General features: G+C 47.9%; 1 pseudogene; it reads right to left on the reverse strand.

Moving 5' to 3' along the window:
- Positions 1 to 292: 292 nt before the first annotated feature.
- On the reverse strand, positions 293 to 5,084 carry LOC133039814 (uncharacterized; annotated as a pseudogene).
- Positions 5,085 to 18,176: the final 13,092 nt, after the last annotated feature.

Genomic DNA, 18,176 nt, shown 5'->3' on the forward strand with positions numbered 1-18,176 from the left:
GGTTTTTACAATGGAAAGGTAGTCCCTTTTATAGGACGAAAATGACACCTACAAGACCTTTGGACTTCAACATTAACACACCTAAGACCTTTGGTCTTTCCAATAAAAGCATACTAAATAAGACTCTTGGTCTTCATAATGAAAGCTCCATAATGAAGACCTTTTAACTCCACTCTTGTAACTCCCACACAAAAGAACTTGATACATATAAATGTGACAACTATGACCATATGATAAAAACGTGACACATAAAATTAAATAAAACGTGACACATATAATGAAGCTTCAAAATTCAGTCCACTTTGATGAGTATGACCAATCTTTTTTCTCCTTCCGTGTTGACCACGGTCTCTTCTTGATTTAAGACTTTGTGTACTAGGCTGTTAAGCTCTTCCTTGAATCTCTTAGCTCGTGCCCTAGTCACTGGACCCACTGGAATTGGACTTGATACTTGGTCCTTGATGTCCTCATCATTCCCCCCTTCTTTAGAAGGATTTGTCCTCAAATCTTCACCTGTATCAAATGGACTTAAATCAGAAACATTAAATGTAGCACTAACATTATATTCACCTGGCAAATCGAGTTTGTAGGCATTGTCATTGATCCGTTCAAGTACTTGAAATGGACCATCTCCGCGAGGCAGCAATTTAGAACGCCTTTGTGTTGGAAATCTCTCTTTCCTCATGTGTAACCATACCCAATCACCTGGTTCAAAAACCTGCTTGTGACGACCCTTGTTAGCCTGCTTAAGGTATTGTTCAGTCCTCCTTTCTATGTTGAGTCGGGCCCTCTCATGGAATTTCTTCACAAATTCTGCCTTCTTCTCGCCATCTAAATTCAAATGCTCAGAAACAGGTAAAGGTGATAAATCCAAAGGAGTTAGAGGATTAAAACCATACACAATTTCAAATGGTGAAAATTTAGTAGCAGAATGCATTGCACGATTATAGGCAAACTCAACATGTGGCAAACAATCTTCCCAAGTCTTAATGTTTTTACTTATGATTGCCCTTAACAAGGTGGATAGGGTCCTATTAACTACTTCTGTTTGACCATCTGTTTGAGGGTGACAAGTAGTAGAAAATAACAATTTTGTCCCAAGTTTTCCCCACAATGTTTTCCAAAAGTAACTTAGGAACTTAGCATCCCTATCTGATACAATTGTTCTAGGCATACCATGTAATCTCACAATTTCCCTAAAGAACAAATCTGCAACATTAGATGCATCATCGGTTTTATGACAAGGGATAAAATGAGCCATTTTAGAAAATCGGTCTACTACCACAAAGATTGAATCCCTCCCACGCTTACTTCTTGGTAGACCTAACACAAAATCCATAGAAATGTCAACCCATGGTGAACTAGGGATAGGTAGGGGTGTGTAAAGGCCATTTGGCCGTACTGCGGATTTAGCTTGCCTACAAGTGACACACCTACCACAAATTCGCTCAACGTCCCGTTTCATATGGGGCCAAAAGAAATGCTCTTGCAACATAGCTAGAGTTTTAGCAACTCCAAAATGTCCCATCAACCCTCCCGCGTGGGACTCTCTAACAAGCAAATCTCTCACAGAACAATTAGGCACACACAATCTATGTTCCCTAAATAGAAAATCCTCATGCCTATAAAACTTTCCTTCTGCAGTCTTTTCACAAAGAGCATAAATTTCCCCAAAATCATGGTCAGCAGAATACAACTCTTTTATATGTTCAAACCCAAGCAATTTAGCATCAAGAGTAGAGATTAGAGCATACCTGCGAGAAAGGGCATCAGCAACCACATTCTCCTTACCTTGTTTATACCGAATGACATAAGGAAAGGTCTCAATGAACTCAACCCATCGTGCATGTCTCTTGTTGAGTTTGTGTTGGCTTTTCAAATGTTTCAAGGATTCATGATCCATGCGAATCACAAACTCCTTTGGCCACAAATAGTGCTGCCATGTTTCTAAGGCACGCACTAGTGCATACAATTCTTTGTCATAAGTGGGGTAATTGAGGGCAGCCCCACTTAGCTTTTCACTAAAGTATGCAAGCGGTCTCCCATCACCGCATAAGAACGGCGCCAATACCAAGCCCGAAGCATCACATTCAATTTCAAAAGTGTTAGAAAAGTTAGGCAAAGCAAGTAAAGGAGCATGCGTAAGCTTGTATTTCAGCAGTGAAATGCCTCCTCTTGAGCTTCACCCCATTTGAATGACACATTTCTTTTTATTACTTCTGTAAGTGGAGCGGCAATTGTGCTAAAATTTTGCACAAACCTCCTGTAGAAGCTAGCAAGTCCATGAAAACTTCTAACATTACCTATCGATGTAGGGGTCGGCCACTCTTGGATGGCTTTGATCTTTTCGTCATCCACCTGAATACCTGTAGCACTTACAACAAAACCTAGGAATACAAGCTTATCGGTGCAGAATGTACACTTGCTAAGGTTAGCGTATAAACTTTGTTTCCTAAGGACTTCCAAAACAGATTGCAAATGCAACACATGGTCATGCAAATTCTTACTGTAAATAAGAATATCATCAAAATACACAACCACAAATTTGCCAATGAAAGCACGCAATACATGATTCATTAAGCGCATGAAAGTACTAGGTGCATTAGTTAATCCAAAAGGCATGACTAACCACTCATACAAACCATGTTTAGTTTTAAAAGCAGTTTTCCATTCATCCCCTTCTTTCATACGTATCTGATGATACCCACTTTTGAGATCAATTTTTGAAAACACACAAGAACCATGCAATTCATCTAGCATGTCATCTAAACGAGGAATGGGATGTCGATACTTTACCGTTATATTGTTGATGGCTCGACAGTCAACACACATCCTCCATGTTCCATCCTTCTTTGGAACTAGAATCAATGGAACGAGCGCAAGGACTCATGCTTTCTCTCACATGTCCTTTCTCCATCAATTCTTCAATTTGCCTTTGCAATTCCTTTGTTTCATCGGGATTGCTTCGTAGGCTGGTCGGTTTGGGATGGAAGCACTGGAACAAAATCAATTTGATGTTCTATTCCTCTAATAGGTGGTAACCCATGTGGTACTGCTCGGGAAATACATCATCGAATTCCTGCAAAAGAGACACAATGGTACTTGGCAGCGAAGAATCAAGTTGGTTAGCATTTAAAAGAGCCTCCTTATACACTAGTAAAATCATGGGCTGTTTTGTGCACAATGCTCTCTTAATCTCACTTTTGTTTGCATAAAAGTGTTGTTTTCTCTCACTTGATTCCACACTTTTCTCTCTTTTTCTCTCATTTTGTTTCCTCTCACTCATCTTTCCACTCTCTTTTTGCTCACTCAGTTTCTTTTTGTCACTCAATTTTTGCAACCTCGCTTGATCTTCATACACTTGTTTTGGTGTCAAAGGCACTAGAGTGATTGCCGTGACGGAAAGTAAATGAGTACTTGTTGGTGAAGCCATCATGTTGTACTCGTCGATCAAATTGCCAATGCCTTCCTAGAAGGAGGTGTCCCGCTTGCATTGGAACGACGTCACACAGACCTCATCTTCATACTTGCCAATGCGAAATGAAACAAGTACTTGTTTTGTAACCTTCACTTCACCACTATCATTCAACCATTGCAACTTGTATGGACAAGGATGCTTAAGCGTTGTAAGCCCAAGCTTGTCAACCATAGAAGCACTTGCAACGTTAGTACAACTACCTCCATCAATAATGACACTACATACCTTGTCCCTCACATGACATCGAGTGTGAAAGATGTTCTCCCGCTGCACTTCTTACGCACTCTTCTTTTGCTTGCAAATTCAGGACTCGCCTTGTAACTAGTGCAAGCATCTCTCCAGATTCTGGGCCATATTCATTGTCAGAAGCATCTTCCAATGGTGGCATGTCAGCAAGATCATCTTCACCTTCAGAATCTATTTCTCCACTTTCCCGAATCACCATAACTCTTTGGTTTGGACACTGGCTGGCTATATGTCCCCGCCACGGCATTTGAAACACCTTATCTCACTAGAATGAGACTTAGTTTGAGTTGTTTTACCTTGAGGTGGCGTGGCTGTAGTGGATGGTTTTGGTGTAGATGATGAACTGGGTTGGTCATCCTTCTTTGGATAGTTCGATCTCCAAGGTGTTGTACTTGGCTTGTGTGTGCTCGGCCTTGATCTCGAACTTGAACTACCCTTCTTGAGCTGTCTCTCAACTTTGATTGCCATGTGAACCAAATCTTCTAACTCCACATAATGGTGTAGCTCGATTGGGTCAGCAATCTCTCGGTTCAATCCATTTAAAAACCTCGCCATTGTTGCCTCCCGATCCTCTTCAACATTGGCTCTAATCATAGCCATCTCCATCTCCTTGTAATACTCATCAACACTTCTGTAGCCTTGACGAAGGCCTTGCAACTTAAGATAGAGATCACGATAATAATGAGGTGGTACAAACCGTCGCCTCATTACCCTCTTCATTGCCTCCCATGTTTCAATAGGGCGATCTCCACTCCGTCTCCTGGTAGTGCACAACCGAGTCCCACCAAACAATAGCATAATCAGTAAACTCAATGGCAGCAAGTTTTACCTTCTTCATGTCTGAATAGTTGTGACAATCAAAGACTAACTCCATTTTCTTCTCCCACTCTAGGTATGCTTCAGGATCACTCTTCCCTTGAAAGGCTGGGATTCTCATCTTTATATTCCCCAAATAATTGTCTACTTGGTTCCTATCTTCTCTATTCCCACCATACCTCCTATTGGTACCCGTCGACATCCTATCAACCTCTTCATCAGAAACTACTCCTTCGAAATCTCCTTCATTTTCATTCCCCCTTTGGTGTACTCTTCTCCCCCTTGGTCTCCGTTGTGCTCCTTCTTCCACCCTATTCAACCGCTCATGTATTTGCTCACACTCCTCCCTCAACAATCTCCTCATCTCCCCCATAATGGCTTGAAGTTGTAGATTTGGAACTGTAGGTTGTGGATTGTTATCACCCGAGTTTTGTGACATGATTAAAAATTCTGCAAAACAATAAAGTTAGACAAGTATAGAAAGGACCTCACTACACTCCCTCACGTGTTTCACTCAAAGAAAAGTGGTCACTCAAAGTCACTCGTGTTTCACTCAATAATGGCTTTTACCCTTAAATAAGCTCACACCTCTGCCTTTTTCCACTCTTTATCTTCTTTAAGCTCTTTGAAAACTAGTGAAATGGAGGTTCAAGCAGTCAATTCTACCCAATAAAGCAAACGAAAACCGATGAAAAAGTGGCGAAAAGTGGTGATTTTTTTTTTTGTTGGTGATTTTGGAACACTAGAGTGCGGTTTAGGTAAAAGGGCCTTTAGACTGTAAGGAACAAGAATATAACAAAAAAAAAAATTAATATGGGTTTAGGCAAAAGTGGTGATTTTTTTTTTTTTTTTTTTGGTGATTCTTTTTTTTTTTTTTTTTTTTTTTGAAAACCAAAAGCCAACCTGAATTCAAGTACGAATTAATACCAAAATGCTTCAATAACAATGCTTCCAAAACTCTTTGACACTAGAGTAAACAATGGGAACAAGGGAAAACAAATGAGTTGAAATGAAGACAGATTAGGACTTAGCAATATCAAACAGATTCGAATTTCAAGGAATAAGGAAAAGATTGAACAAGGAAACGAGTGTGACAAAGAAATTAACAACAATGGTTACGGATTTTAAGAAAGAGAACAAGAACAAGACTAACAACAAGGAACACGAATAGAGTTTTTTTTTTTTTTTTGAAATATTGAGACACTAAAAGAATAAAAAGGATAAGCCAAACCGGATGAACCTTTGCTCTGATACCAACTGATACGAACCACACCAACTTGTGATGAAACCCGACACCAAATATGGAACAGCCACCAAGAACAAACGATGTTGGAATGGAACCTCGACCCAATGCTTAGCGAAGCACGAACCTTGGTATAAGGAAGACGCCACAAACGGGGATGGAAATCCGTTTGATAAGTCAAGTTGAACGCCACAAGGATACCTCCTTGATAAGTTCACAAGTTTCTTCAAGAACTCTAGAAGATAAAACTCACAATTTGCATATATGATAATCTGGTTTTTACAATGGAAAGGTAGTCCCTTTTATAGGACGAAAATGACACCTACAAGACCTTTGGACTTCAACATTAACACACCTAAGACCTTTGGTCTTTCCAATAAAAGCATACTAAATAAGACTCTTGGTCTTCATAATGAAAGCTCCATAATGAAGACCTTTTAACTCCACTCTTGTAACTCCCACACAAAAGAACTTGATACATATAAATGTGACAACTATGACCATATGATAAAAACGTGACACATAAAATTAAATAAAACGTGACACATATAATGAAGCTTCAAAATTCAGTCCACTTTGATGAGTATGACCAATCTTTGTTCTCCTTCCGTGTTGACCACGGTCTCTTCTTGATTTAAGACTTTGTGTACTAGGCTGTTAAGCTCTTCCTTGAATCTCTTAGCTCGTGCCCTAGTCACTGGACCCACTGGAATTGGACTTGATACTTGGTCCTTGATGTCCTCATCAGGTCCGGATTTCAGTCTAGGTCTTGATCAGGCTCTGGGTGTGGGTTCGCGTCCTGGGTCTTGGTCTAGGTTGGGTCCGAGTCCCAAGTTCCAATCTGGGTTCGAGTTTGGGTCCGGGTCCTTGTCTAGCTTTTGGTCAGATTCTAGGTGTGGGAGTTATAGTTCGGGTTCGAGTCTTTGTCCGGGTTTGTGTCTAGGTCTGGACCCCGATCTGGGTCTAGATTTTGGTCCAGGTCGAAGTTCGGGTCGTGAGTGCGAGTCCAAGTTAGGGTCTGGGTCAGGATCTCGGTCCAGATCTAGGTCCAGCATTTCGATCCCAGTCTAGGTCTTGGTCGGAGGCCAGGTTCGTATCAAGATCCCTATCTAGGTCCAAGTTTGTCTTTGGGATCGGGTCCCTGATTTAGGTCCAAGTCCGGGTCTCAGTTCCGGTCCGGGTGCACGACCGTGTCTGGGCCCGAGTTCCAGTCTCAGTTTGGGTTCGAGGCTAGGTCTGTGTTCAGTTCTAGGTCTGGGTCCGGGTCCTGGTCATGATCCTAGTCTTGTTCTAGGGTCCTTGTTCGGCGATTCTTGTTCACGTTCTAATTTGGGGTCCCAGGTCTAGGTCTGGGTTCGGGCTTGGTTCTTCGTCTAGGTTCTGGTCCTAGTCTGAGTCCCAAATCTAGACACCGACTACTGTTGTGTTCTAGGCCCCGTTACCCGAATCCCGAATCAAGATCTGGATCACTATCACGGGTCTCGGTCTGGTTCTAGTTCAGGTGCGAGGTCCCATTTGTGAGTTTGGGTTCGGGATGGAGACTGGGGTGTGGTTCTAGGTCCCGACCCTTGTTCTGTGTCCCTAGTCTGGTTCCATGGTTGGGTATGAGTTCAGGTTTTGTTCGGGTCCTGATTCTAGGTTTGGGTTGGGATCCGGGTCCGTCTCCCAATTCGGGTCTAGGTATGATTGGGAGTCCGGTTCCTGGTCCAGTTATGATTCCAAGTCCAAGTCCTAGTTCCACTCCTGATCAACTTCCGATTTTGGTTCCAATTTTTGGTCACAGGGTACGGGTTCGGGTCCACTTTTGGGTTTGGGACTGGGTTAAGGTCCGGTTGTGCGTTCGGGTCATTGTCAGGGTTTGGGTGCTGGGCTGGGTCCCAAATCTAGACACCGACTACGGGTTTTGTCCAAGCCCTGGGTCCAGATCCGAATCCCAATCTCGGGTCCCGATCTGGTTCCATTTCTTGTGCCGGGTCACGAGGTTGGTCCTAGGTTCAAGTTCGCGTCTGGGTCCGGTACTAGGTCCCGATCCTAGTTCTGTTTCCCAGGTCCCTATCCTGATTCTGGGTCCAGGTCCCAATTATTGTGTGTTTTTGGGTCTTGGTCTAGGTTCGTGTTCGAGTCCTAGTCTCGGTTCGGGTTTAGGTCTCTGTCTGGGTTTTATCTGGATTCGGGTTCGGGTTTAGGTCCTGGTCCTGATCCTAGTCCTAGTTCGGTTCTAGTTCCATTTGCGATTCTGAGTTCAAGTTTGGGGTTAAGTTCGGGTAGGAGTTCTAGTCCTGGTCTGAGTTTGGGTTCGGGTCCGGATTTTAGTCTAGGGTCAGATCAGGCTCCGGGTGGGGGTTCACCTCCTGGGTCTTGGTCTAGGTTGGGTCCGAGCCCCAAGTTCGAATTCCGATCTGAGTCTGGATTCAGTTCTGGGTCAAAGTCCTTGGTTCTGATCCTGGTATGGGTTCGAGTTTGGGTTCGGGTCCGGGTCTAGCTTTGGTTCTGATTCTAGGTGTATGTTTGAGTTCGTGTCCGAGTCTATGTCCGGGTTTGTGTACAGGTCAGCACCCCGATCGAGGTCTAGGTTCGGGTCCAGGTGCAAGTTACAGTCACAAGTGCCGATCCAAGTTTGGGTCTGGGTCAAGATCTCGGTCAAGATCTAGGTCCAGCATTTCTATCCTGCCTCGGGTCTTGGCCCGAGTCCAGGTTCGTATCCGGATCTGTATCGAGGTCCAAGTCTGTGTTTGCGATCGGGTACCAGTTTTAGGTCCAGGTCTGGGTCTCAGTTCCTGTCTGGGTACACGACCGTGTCCGGGCCAGAGTTCCAGTCTCGGTTTGGGTTTGAGGCTAGGTCTGTGCTCAGTTCTAGATCTGGGTCCGGGTCCTGGTCAAGGTTCTTGTCTCGTTTTAGGGTCCTTGTTCGGCGATTCTTTTTCAGGTTCTAATTTTGGGTCCCAGGTCTTGGTCTGGGTTTGGGTTTTGTTCTTCGTCTGGGTTACCCGAATCCCGAGTCAAGATCTGGATCACTGTCACGGGTCTTGGTCTGGTTCTGGTTCATGTCCTAGGTCCCATTTCTGACTTTGGGTTCGGGATCGAGGCGGGGTGCGATTCTAGGTCCCGACACTAGTTCTGTGTCCCTAGTCTGGTTCCATGTTTGGGTCTGAATTAAGGTTCGAGTTTGGGTCCCGAGTCCAGGTTTGGGTTGGGATCCGGGTTCGGCTCCCAATTCGGGTCTAGTTCAGACTTGGAGTCCGGGTCCCGGTCCGGTTACGGTTCTGGATCTAGGTCCAATTTCAGTTATGATTCATTGTCCAAGTCCTAATTCCAGTCTTGGTCAAATTCCAGTTTTGGTTCAAATTTTGGGTCACAGGGTACGGGTTCGGGTCAACTTTTGGGTTTGGGATTTGGTTCAGGTCCGGGTGTGGGTTCGGTTCCTTGTCAGGGTTCGGGTCCAGGGCTGGTTCCCAAATCTAGACACCGACAACGGGTTTTTTCCAAGCCCTGGGTCGAGATCCGGATCCCAATCTCGGGTTCCAGTCTAGTTCCATTTCTGGTGCCGAGTCACGAGCTGGATCCTAGGTTCAAGTTCGGGTCTCGGTCGGGTACAAGGTCCCGGTCCTAGTTCTGTTTCCCATATCCCTATCCTTATTCTTGGTCCAGGTCCTAGTTATTGTGTGGGTTTGGGTCCTTGTCTAGGTTTGGGTTCGAGTCCTAGTCTCGGTTCGGGTTCGAGTCCTAGTCTCGGTTCGGGTTTAGGTCTCTTTCTGGGTTTTGATCTAGGTTCGGGTTTGGGTTTATGTACTGATCCTTGTCCTAGTCCTAGTTCGGTTCTAGTTCCATTTGCAATTCTGAGTTCGAGTTTGGGGTTGAGTTCGGGTTGGAGTTCGAGTCCTGGTCTGAGTTTGGGTTCGGGTCTGGATTTCAGTCTAGATCCATATCAAGCTCCGGGTGTGGGTTCGCCTCCTGGATCTTTGTCTAGGTTGTGTCCGAGTCCCATGTTCCAATCCCGATCTGAGTCTGGATTCAGTTCTGGGTCTAAGTCCTTGGTTCTGATCTTAGTCTAGGTTCGAGTTTAGGTCCGAATCCGGGTCTAGCTTTGGGTCTGATTCTAGGTGTGGGTGTTTGAGTTCGGGTCCGAGTTTATGTCCGGGTTTGTGTCCAGGTTTGGACCCCGATCTGGGTCAATGTTCGGGTCCAGGTCCATGTTCGGGTCCCGAGTGCCTGTCCAAGTTTGGGTCTGTGTCAGGATCTCGGTCTAGATCTATGTCCAGCATTTCGATCCCTATCTAGTTCCAAGTCTGTGTTTGGGATCGGGTCCCAGATTTAGGTCCAGGTCCGGGTCTCAGTTCCGGAATGGGTACACGACCGTGTCCGGACCCGAGTTCCAGTTTCAGTTTGGGTTTGAAGCTAGTTCTGTCTTCGGTTCTAGGTCTAGGTCCGTGTCCTGGTCATGGTCGTAGTCTTGTTCTAGGGTCCTGGTTCTGCGATTCTTGTTCAAGTTCTAATTTTGGTTCTTCGTCTTGGTTCTTGTCCTAGTCTGAGTCCCAGATCTAGACACCGACTACTGGTCTGTTCCAGCCCCGTTACCTGAATCCCGAGTTAGGATCTAGATCACTGTCACGGTTCTCGGTATGGTTCTAGTTCATGTCCCAGGTCCCATTTCTGAGTTTGGGTTCGGGATCGAGACTGGGGTACGATTCTAGGTCCCGACCCAGGTTCTGTGTCCCTAATCTAGTTCCATGTTTGGGTCTGAATTAAGGTTCGGTCGGCTCCCGAGTCAAGGTTTTGGGTGGGATCTGGGTTCGGCTCCCAATTCCGGTCTAGGTCGGATTTTGAGTCCGGGTCCTTGTCCGGTTACGGTTCTAGATCTACGTCCAATTTCAGTTATGATTCCAAGTCCAAGTCCGAGTTCCAGTCCAGATTAACTTCTGGTTTTGGTTTCAATTTTGGGTCACAGGGTACGGGTTCATGACCGGGTGTGGGTTCGGGTCGTTGTAAGGGTTCGAGTCCTGAGCTGGGTCCCAAATCCAGACACCAACAACGGGTTTTGTCAAGTTCGCGTCTGGGTCGGTTACTAGGTCCTGATCCTAGTTCTGTTTCCCAGGTCCCTATCCTGATTCTGGGTCCAGGTCCTAATTATTGTGTGGGTTTGGGTTCCGGTCTAGGTTCGGGTTCGAGTCCTAGTCTCGGTTGGGGTTTAGGACTCTGTCTGGGTTTCGATCTGGGTTCGGTTTTGTGGTTTAGGTCTTGGTCCTGACCCTAGTCCTAGTTCTGTTCTAGTTCCATTTGCAATTCTGAGTTCGAGTTTGGGTTTGAGTTCGGGTCGGAGTTCGAGTCCTGGTCTTAGTTTGGGTTCGGGTCCGGATTTCACTCTAGGGTCAGAACAGGCACCGAGTGTGGGTTCGCCTCCTGGGTCTTGGTCTAGGTTGGGTCCGAGTCCCAAGTTCCAATACCGATCTGTGTCTAGATGCAGTTCTGGGTCTTAGTCCTTGTTTCTGATCCTTGTCTGGGTTCGAGTTTGCGTCTAGGTCTTGGTCTAGCTTTCGGTATGATGATTCTAGGTGTATGTTTGAGTTCAGGTCCGAGTCTGTGTATGGGTTTGTGTACAGGTCTGCACCCCGATCGAGGTCTAGGTTCGGGTGCAGGTCCAATTTCGGGTCACGAGTGCTGGTCCAAGTTTGGGTCTTGGTTAGGATCTACGTCCAGATCTAGGTCCAGCATTTCGATCCCAGTTTGGGTCTTGGCCCGAGTGCAGGTTCGTATCCGGATCCCTATCGAGGTCCAAGTCTGTGTTTGGGATCGGTTCCCAGATTTAGGTCCAGCTCCACGTCTCAGTTCCGGTCTGGGTACACGACCGTGTCTAGGCCCGAGTTCTAGTCTCAGTTTGGGCCGAGGCTAGGTCTGTGCTCGGTTCTAGGTCTGGGTCCGGGTCTTGGTCACGGTCCTTTTCTTGTCCTAGGGTCCTGGTTCAGCGATTCTTTTTCAGTTTCTAATTTTGGGTCCCAGGTCTTGGTCTGGGTTCGGGTTTGGTTCTTCGTTTGGGTTATGGTCCTAGTCTGAGTCCAAGATCTAGACACCTACTACTGGCTTGTTCCAGGCCCCGTCACCCGAATCCCTAGTCAAGATCTGGATCACTGTCACGAGTCTCGGTACAGTTCTCGGTTCGGGTCCCGGGTCCCATGTTTGAGTTTGGGTTCGGGATCGAGATCGCGGTGCGGTTCTTTGTCCCGACCCTGGTTTTGCGTCCCTAGTCTGATTCTATGTTTGGGTTTGAATTTAGGTTCGGGTTTGGTCCCGAGTCCAAGTTTGGGTTGGGATTCGGGTCCAGCTCCCCATTCGGGTCTAGGTGAGATTTGGAGTCCGGAACCTGGTTTTGTTACGGATCTGGATCTAGGTCAAATTTGAGTTATGATTCAATATCCAAGTCCTGGTTCCTGTCCCGGTCAACTTCCAGTTTTGGTTCCAATTTCGGGTCACAGGGTACGGGTTCAGGTCCACTTTTGGGTTTTGGACTGGGTTCAAGTCCGGGTGTGGGTTCGAGTGCTTGTCAGGGTTCGGGTCCAGGGCTGTGTCCCTAACCCAGACACCGACAACGGGTTTTCTAATCCCCGGGTCCGGATCCGGATCCCGATCTCGGGTCCCGGCACAGTTCCATTTCTGGTGCCGAGTCACGAGCTGGGTTCTATGTTCAAGTTCGGGTCTGGGTCGGGTAGGTTCCTGTCCTAGTTCTGTTTCCAAGGTCCCTATCCTGATTCTTGGTCCAGGTACCGATTATTGTGTGGGTTTGGGTCCCAGTCTAGGTTCGGGTTCGAGTCCTAGTCTCAGTTCGGGATTAGGTCTCTGTTTGGTTTTTGATCTGGGTTTGGGTTTGGGTTTATGTCCTGGTCCTGGTCCTAGTCCTTGTTTGGTTCTAGTTTCTTTGGCGATTCTGAGTTCGAGTTTGGGGTTGAGTTCGGGTCGGAGTTCGAGTCCTGGTCTTAGTTTGGGTTCGGGTCTGAATTTCAGTCTAGGTACATATCAAGCTCCGGCTGTGGGTTCGCCTCCTACATCTTGGTCTAGGTTGTGTCTGAGTCCCAAGTTCCAATCCGTCCGAGTCCGGATTCGCCCGGGTCAAAGTCCTTGGTTTCTATCCTGGTCTGGGTTCGATTTTGGGTCCGGGTCCGGGTCTAGCTTTGGGTCTGATTCTAGGTGTGGGTGTTTGAGTTCGGGTCCGAGTCTGTGTTTGGGTGTGTGTCCAGGTCTGGACCCCTATGTGGGTCTAGGTTCGATTCCAGGTCCAACTTCGGGGCCCGAGTGCGGGTCCAAGTTTGGGTCTTTGTCCGAGTCCAGGTTCGTATCTAGATCCCTATCTAGGTCCAAGTTTGTGTTTGGGATCAGGTCCCAGATTTAGGTCCAGGTCCGGGTCACTGTTCCGGTCTGGGTACACGACCGTGTTCGAGCCCGATTTCCAGTCTCCGTTTGGGTCTGAGGCTACGTCTGTGTTCGGTTCTAGGACTGGGTCCAGGTCCTTGTCACGGTCCTAGTACTGTTCTACGGTCCTGGTTCGGCGATTCTTGTTCAGGTTCTAATTTTGGGTCCATGGTCTAGGTCTGGGTTCGGGTTTGGTTCTTCGTCTGGGTTCTGGTCCTAGATTTAGTCCCATTTCTAGACACCGACTACTGGTCTGTTCCAGGCCTAGTTACCCGAATCCCGAGTCAAGATCTGGATCACTGTCACGGGTCTCGGTCTTGTTCTGGTTAAGGTCTCAGGTCCCATTTCTGAGTTTGGGTTCGGGATCGAGACTGGGGTGCAGTTCTAGGTCCCGACCCTAGTTCTTTGTCCATAGTCTAATTCCATGTTTGGGTCTGAGTTCAGGGTCGGGTTCGGGTCCTGAGTCAAGGTTTGGATTGGGATCCGGGCCCGGCTCCCAATTCTGGTCTAGGTGTGATTTGGACTACGGGTCCTTGTCCGATTAAGGTTCTGGATCTAGGTGCAATTTCAGTTATGATTCCAAGTTCAAGTCCTAGTTCCAGTCCCAGTCAACTTCAGGTTTTGATTCCAATTTTGGGTCACAGGGTACGGGTTCGGGTCCACTTTTGGGTTTGGGACTGGGTTCAGGTCCGGGTGTGGTTTCGGGTCTTTTTTCAGGGTTCGGGTCCAGGGCTGGGTCCGAAATCCAGACACCGACTACGGGTTTTGTCCAAGCCCTAGGTCTAGATCCGGATCCCAATCTCGGGTCCTAGTTTGGTTCCATTTTTGGTGCCGAGTCACGAGCAGGGTTCTAGGTTCAAGTTCAGGTCTAGGTCGGGTACTAGTTCCCGGCCCTAATTCTGTTTCCCAGGTCCCTATCTTGATTCTGGGTCCAGGTCCCGGTTATTGTGTGGATTTGGGTCTCGTTCTAGGTTTGGGTTCGAGTCATAGTCTCGGTTCGGGTTTAGGTCTCTATCTGGGTTGAGATCAAGGTTCGGGTTTGGGTTTAGGTCCTGCTCCTTGTCCTAGTCCTTGTTCGGTTCTAGTTCCCTTTGCGATTCTGAGTTCGAGTTTGGGTTTGAGTTCGGGTCGGAGTTCGAGTCCTGGTCTTACTTTTTGTTCGGGTCCGGATTTTAGTCTAGGTCCAGATCAAGCTCCGGGTGTGGGTTCGCCTCCTGGGTCTTGGTCTAGGTTCGGTCCAAGTCCCAAGTTCCAATATCGATCTGAGTCTGGATTGAGTTCTGGGTCTAAGTAGTTCGTTCTGATCACAGTGCCGGGTTCGGGTCCGGGTCTAGCTTTGGGTCTAATTCTAGGTGTGGGTTTGAGTTCAGGTCCGAGTCTGAGTCCAAGTTTGTGTTAGGTCTGGAGCCAGGTCTAGGTTTAGGTTCGGGTCCACGTCCAAGTTTAGGTCTCGAGTGTGGGTCCAAGTTTTGGTCTGGGTCAGGGTCTCCGTCCAGAGCTAGGTCCAGCATTTCGATCCCAGTCTGGGTCTTGGTCCGAGTCCAGGTTCGTATCCGGATCCTTATCAAGGTCCAAGTCTGTGTTTTGGATCGGGTCCCAAATTTGGGTCCAGGTTCGCATCTAAGTTCCGGTTTGGGTACACGACCGTGTCCGGGCCCGAGTTCTAGTCTCAGTTTGGGTCTGAGGCTAGGTCTGTGTTCAGTTCTATGTCTTTGTCCAGGTCCTGGTCACGGTCCTAGTCTTGTTCTAGGGTCTTAGTTCGACGATTCTTGTTCAGGTTCTAATTTTGGGTCCCATGTCTAGGTCTGGGTTCGGGTTTCGTTCTTTGTCTGGGTTCTGGTCGTAGTCTGAGTCCCAGATCTAGACACGGACTACTGGTCTGTTCCAGGCCCTGTTACCCGAATCCCGAGTCAAGATCTGGATCACGGTCTTGGGTATCGGTCTGGTTCTGGTTCAGGTCCCATGTCCCATTTCTGAGTTTGGGTTCAGGATCGAGACTGGGGTGCGGTTCTAGGTCTCGACCCTTGTTCTGTGTCCCTAGTCTAGTTCCATGTTTGTGTCTGAGTTCAGGTTCAGGTTCGCGTCCCGAGTCCATGTTTGGGTTGGGATCCGGGTCCGGCTCACAATTCGGGTCTAGGTCTGATTTGGAGTCCGGGTCCTGTTCTGGTTACGGTTCTGGATCTAGGTCCAATTTCAGTTATGATTCCAAGTCCAAGTCCTAGTTCCAGTCCCACTCAACTTTGGTTTTGGTTCCAATTTTTAGTCACAGGGTACGGGTTTGGGTCAACTTTTGGGTTTGGGACTGGTTTCAGGTCTCGGTGTGGGTTCGGGTCCTTGTCAGGGTTCGGTTCCACGGCTGGGTCCCAAATCCAAACACCGACTACGGGTTTGTCCAAGCCATGGGTCCAGATCAGGAACCCAATCTCGGGTCCTTGTCTGGTTCCATTTCTGGTGTCGCGTCACGAGCTTGGTCCTAGGTTCAAGTTCGGGTCTGGGTCGGGTACTAGGTCCCGGTCCTAGTTCTGTTTCCCAGGTCCCTGTCCTGATTCTTGGTCTAGGTCCCAGTTATTGTGTGGGTTTGGGTCCCGGTCTAGGTTCGGGTTCGAGTCCTAGTCTCTGTTCGTGTTAGGTTTCTGTCTGGGTTTTGATCTGGGTTTTGATTTGGGTCTAGGTCCTTGTCCTTGTCCTAGTCCCAGTTCAATTCTAGTTCTATTTGCGATTCTGAGTTCGAGTTTGGGTTTGAGTTCGGGTCGCAGTTCGAGTCCTGGTCTGAGTTTGGGTTCGTGTCCGGATTTCAGTCTAGGTCCAGATCAGGCTCCGTGTATGGGTTCGGGTCCGGAGTTCAGTCTAGGTCCAGATCAGGCTTCGGGTATGGGTTCGCGTCCTGGGTCTTGGTTTAGGTTGGGTCCAAGTCCCAATTTCCAATCCCGATCTGGGCCTGGATTCAGTCCTGTGTCTAAGTCCTTGGTTCAGATCTTGGTCTGGGTTCGAGTTTGGGTCTGGGTCCGAGTATATCATTGGGTTTGATTCTAGGTTTGGGTGTTTGAGTTCGGGTCCGAGTCTGTGTTCGGGTTTGTGTCCAGATCTAGACCTCGATATGGCTCTAGGTTCGATTCCAGGTCCAAGTTCGGGTCCCCAGTGTGGGTCCAAGTTTGGATCTGGGTGAGGATCTCCGTCCAGATCTAGGACCAGAATTTTGTTCCCAGTCTGGGTCTTGGTCTGAGTCCAATTTCGTATCCGGATCCCTATCTAGGTCCGAGTCTATGTTTGGGATCGGTTCCCAGATTTAGGTCCAAGTATGAGTCTCAGTTTCGGTCTGGGTACACAACCGTGTCCGGGCCTGAATTCCAGTCTCAGTTTGGGTCTGAGGCTAGGTTTGTGTTCGATTCTAGGTTTTGGGTCCGGGTCCTCGTCACGGCCCAAGTCTTGTTCTAGGGTCTTAGTTCGGCGATTCTTTTTCAGGTTCTAATTTTGGGTCCCATGTCTAGGTCAGGGTTTCAGGTTTTGTTCTTTGTCGGGTCCACTTTTGGGTTTGGGACTGGGTTCAAGTCCGAGTGTGGGTTCGGGTCCTTGTCACGGTTCGGGTCCAGGGCTGGGTCCCAAATCCAGACACCGACTACGGGTTTTATCCAAGTCCTGGGTCCAGATCCGGATCCCAATCTCGGGTCCCAGTCTGGTTCCATTTCTGGTGCCAGGTCACGAGCTGGGTCCTAAGTTAGACTTCGGGTCTGGGTCGGGTACTAGGTCCCGGTCCTTGTTCTGTTTCCCAAGTCCCTATCTTGATTCTGTGTCCAAGTCTCGGTTATTGTGTGGGTTTGGGTCCCGGTCTAGGTTCGGGTTCGAGTCCTTGTCTCGGTTCGGGTTTAGGTCTCTGTTTGGGTTTTGATCTGGGTTTGGCTTTGGGTTTAGGTCCTTGTCCTAGTCCTATTCCAAGTTCGGTTCTAGTTCCATTTGCGATTCTGAGTTCGAGTATGGGTTTGAGTTCGGGTCGGAGTTCGAGTCCTAGTCTGAGTTTGCGTTCGGGTCCGGATTTGAGTCTAGGTCCAGATCAGGCTCCGGGTGAGGGTTTCCATCCTGGGACTTGGTCTAGGTTGGTCCGAGTACCAAGTTCCAATCGAGATCTAAGTCTGGATTTAGTTCTAGGTCTAAGTCCTTGGCTCTGATCCTGGTCTGGGTTCGAGTTTGGGTCCCCAGTGCGGGTCCAAGTTTGGTTCTGGGTTAGGATCTCGGTCAAGATCTAGGTCCAGCATTTCCATCCCAGTATGGGTCTCTGCCTGACTCAAGGTTCGTATCCGGATCCCTATCTATGTCCAAGTCTGCTTTCGGGATCGGGTTCCAGATTTAAGTCCAGGTCTGGGTCTTAGTTCTGGTCTCGGTACACGACAGTGTCCAGGCCTGAGTTCCGGTCTCAGTTTGGGTATGAGGCTAGGTCTGTGTTCTGTTCTAGGTCTGGGTCCTGGTCACGGTCCTAGTCTTGTTCTACGGTCCTGGTTTGTCGATTCTTGTTCAGGTTCTAATTTGGGGTCCTAGGTCTAGGTCTGGGTTCGAGTCTGGTTCTTCGTCATGGTTTTGGTCCTAGTCTGAGTCCTAGAACTAGACACCGAGCCTGCGGTACATTCCGGGCCGTTACCCGAATCCCATTTCTTAGTTTTGGTTCGGGATCGAGGCGGGGTGCGGTTCTAGATTCGACCACAGTTACGTGTCCCTAGTCTGGTTCCATGTTTGGGTCTGAGTTCAGATTCAACTTCGGGTCACGAGTCCAGGTTTGGGTTGGGATCCGGGTCCGGCTCCCAATTTGGGTCTATGTCTGATTTGGAGTTCGGGTGCTGGTCCGGTTACGGTTCTGGATCTATGTCCAATTTCAATTATGATTCCAAGTCAAAGTCCTAGTTCCAGTCCCGCTCAACTTTCGGTTTTGGTTCCAATTTTGGGTCACAGGGTACGGGTTCGGGTCCACTTTTGGGTTTGGGGCCAGGTTCGAATGCGGGTGTGGTT

The sequence above is a fragment of the Cannabis sativa genome, chromosome 7, assembly GCF_029168945.1.
Source record: "Cannabis sativa cultivar Pink pepper isolate KNU-18-1 chromosome 7, ASM2916894v1, whole genome shotgun sequence".
NCBI lineage: Eukaryota > Viridiplantae > Streptophyta > Magnoliopsida > Rosales > Cannabaceae > Cannabis > Cannabis sativa.